The sequence below is a fragment of the Musa acuminata genome, unplaced genomic scaffold (genome assembly GCF_036884655.1).
Source record: "Musa acuminata AAA Group cultivar baxijiao unplaced genomic scaffold, Cavendish_Baxijiao_AAA HiC_scaffold_630, whole genome shotgun sequence".
In the NCBI taxonomy this organism is placed as follows: Eukaryota; Viridiplantae; Streptophyta; class Magnoliopsida; order Zingiberales; family Musaceae; genus Musa; species Musa acuminata.
The window spans coordinates 27,501-30,751 of record NW_027020869.1 but is presented as its reverse complement, the minus strand read 5'-3'; positions in this window follow the sequence as shown (position 1 = coordinate 30,751).

Genomic DNA, 3,251 nt, shown 5'->3' with positions numbered 1-3,251 from the left:
AACCTAGTACGAGAGGAACCGTTGATTCACACAATTGGTCATCGCGCTTGGTTGAAAAGCCAGTGGCGCGAAGCTACCGTGTGTCGGATTATGACTGAACGCCTCTAAGTCAGAATCCTAGCTAGCAACCGGCGCTCTCGCCCGTCGTTCGCCTCCCGACCCACAGTAGGGGCCTTCGGCCCCCATGGGCTCGTGTCGCCGGTGTAGCCCCCGCGGTGGTATAGCCACGGGTGGCCATCGGGAAGTGAAATTCCGCACGGACGACGGGCCGAATCCTTTGCAGACGACTTAAATACGCGATGGGGCATTGTAAGTGGTAGAGTGGCCTTGCTGCCACGATCCACTGAGATCCAGCCCTGCGTCGCACGGATTCGTCCCCCCCTCCCCCCCAAATTCACTGCCCTCCACGCTGACGAGGTTGAAAGCGACAGTCGAACGCTCGAAATATCCGACGGGATGCATTCAACTTCGGAGTGCCTTTGATTCGATGAGATGTCCAAGTGCAGCAGCGCTCAGCAATGCACGAGCCGCTGCACGTGGCGACCGAGTGCCTGCCTTTGATTCGATGTGGCGCAAGCAATCACGGAGCTGTCACTGCACAGGTCGATGCATTGTTACCACTTCGTTGCTGCTGTGCAGGCGCAAGCACCAACCAACGTGCTGCGGTGCCAGTGGCACGTCTGCAGCACGGGCAGCATCCCCACCGTCATATCATACCGTTGTTGCCTGAACTCACCGTCATATCAGGGGAGCAGCAGCTGCAAGCAACCAATACACCTTGGCCTCGATGCCCTCGCTTGCTTCTTCACCAGCCTCGCAGCTCACCTCACCTCACCTCACCTCACCTCACCTGTATACAGTTGGGTTTGGGTTCAGACAATACAATGACCCCAACCAAGGCTGCTCTTGACCCGTCTGCATACTTCGTTCGACGACAGACCGTCGTGTTTTGGCCTGTTTCGCCCTTTTCGCGTGCTTGATGGGGCCTTCAGATAACAACACAGGGCGAGATGGGGCATTCAGATAACAACACAGGGCAGGTGCTGCCCTGCCCCCACACTTCGCTCGCTGGCTCTCCGCCGCTCGACCAAAGATGGCCAAGTTTTGCCCCGTTTTTGCCCCTTTTGCCCCGTTTTTGCCTCCTTTTGGGCTGTTCTTTGCTAGATTGGGCTTTCGTATAGCATGGACGGTGCTGCTTCTCGCTTCGCTCGCTGTTCGCCGCTCGCCGCTCGCTCGCGCAGCCAAAAATGGCCAGTTTTGGCCCGTTTTTGGGCTGTTTTGGCCTGTTTTTGGTCTGTTCTGGCGTGGCGCGGTGACCGTCGTGAGCGGAGCAAAACGTCAGCCATCTCAGCACCTTGGAACCCCCCGGGTGGCACAGGGCTGGATGGGGCTTTCGTATAGCAGGGACGGTGCTGCCTCACGCTTCGCTCGCTGTTCGCCGCTCGCCGCTCGCTCGCGCAACCTAAAATGGCCAGTTTTGGCCCGTTTTTGGGCTGTTTTGGCCTGTTTTTGGTCCGTTCTTGCGTGGCACGGCGACCGTCGTGAGCGGAGCAAAACGTCAGCCATCTCAGCACCCTGGAACCCCCCGGGTGGCACAGGGCTGGATGGGGCTTTCGTATAGCAGGGACGGTGCTGCCTCTCGCTTCGCTCGCTGTTCGCCGCTCACCGCTCGCTCGCTCAGCCAAAAATGGCCAGTTTTGGCCCGTTTTTGGGCTGTTTTGGCCTGTTTTTGGTCCGTTCTTGCATGGCGCGGTGACCGTCGTGAGCGGAGCAAAACGTCAGCCATCTCAGCACCCTGGAACCCCCCGGGTGGCACAGGGCTGGATGGGGCTTTCGTATAGCAGGGACGGTGCTGCCTCACGCTTCGCTCGCTGTTCGCACGCTCGCCGCTCGCTCGCGCAGCCAAAAATGACCAGTTTTGGCCCGTTTTTGGGCTGTTTTGGCCTGTTTATGGTCCGTTCTTGCGTGGTGCGGTGACCGTCGTGAGCGGAGCAAAACGTCAGCCATCTCAGCACCCTGGAACCCCCCGGGTGGCACAGGGCTGGATGGGGCTTTCGTATATAGCAGGGACGGTGCTGCCTCTCGCTTCGCTCGCTGTCCGCCGCTCGCCGCTCGCTCGCGCAGCCAAAAATGGCCAGTTTTGGCCCGTTTTTGGGCCGTTTTGGCCAGTTTTTGGCCTGTTCTTGCATTGCGCGGTGACCGTCGAGAGCGGAGCAAAACGTCAGCCATCTCAGCACCCTGGAACCCCCCGGGTGGCACAGGGCTGGATGGGGCTTTCGTATAGCAGGGACGGTGCTGCCTCTCGCTTCGCTCGCTGTCCGCCGCTCGCCGCTCGCTCGTGCAGCCAAAAATGGCCAGTTTTGGCCCGTTTTTGGGCCGTTTTGGCCAGTTTTTGGCCTGTTCTTGCATTGCGCGGTGACCGTCGAGAGCGGAGCAAAACGTCAGCCATCTCAGCACCCTGGAACCCCCCGGGTGGCACAGGGCTGGATGGGGCTTTCGTATAGCAGGGACGGTGCTGCCTCTCGCTTCGCTCGCTGTCCGCCGCTCGCCGCTCGCTCGTGCAGCCAAAAATGGCCAGTTTTGGCCCGTTTTTGGGCCGTTTTGGCCAGTTTTTGGCCTGTTCTTGCATTGCGCGGTGACCGTCGAGAGCGGAGCAAAACGTCAGCCATCTCAGCACCCTGGAACCCCCCGGGTGGCACAGGGCTGGATGGGGCTTTCGTATAGCAGGGACGGTGCTGCCTCTCGCTTCGCTCGCTGTCCGCCGCTCGCCGCTCGCTCGTGCAGCCAAAAATGGCCAGTTTTGGCCCGTTTTTGGGCCGTTTTGGCCAGTTTTTGGCCTGTTCTTGCATTGCGCGGTGACCGTCGAGAGCGGAGCAAAACGTCAGCCATCTCAGCACCCTGGAACCCCCCGGGTGGCACAGGGCTGGATGGGGCTTTCGTATAGCAGGGACGGTGCTGCCTCTCGCTTCGCTCGCTGTCCGCCGCTCGCCGCTCGCTCGTGCAGCCAAAAATGGCCAGTTTTGGCCCGTTTTTGGGCCGTTTTGGCCAGTTTTTGGCCTGTTCTTGCATTGCGCGGTGACCGTCGAGAGCGGAGCAAAACGTCAGCCATCTCAGCACCCTGGAACCCCCCGGGTGGCACAGGGCTGGATGGGGCTTTCGTATAGCAGGGACGGTGCTGCCTCTCGCTTCGCTCGCTGTCCGCCGCTCGCCGCTCGCTCGCGCAGCCAAAAATGGCCAGTTTTGGCCCGTTT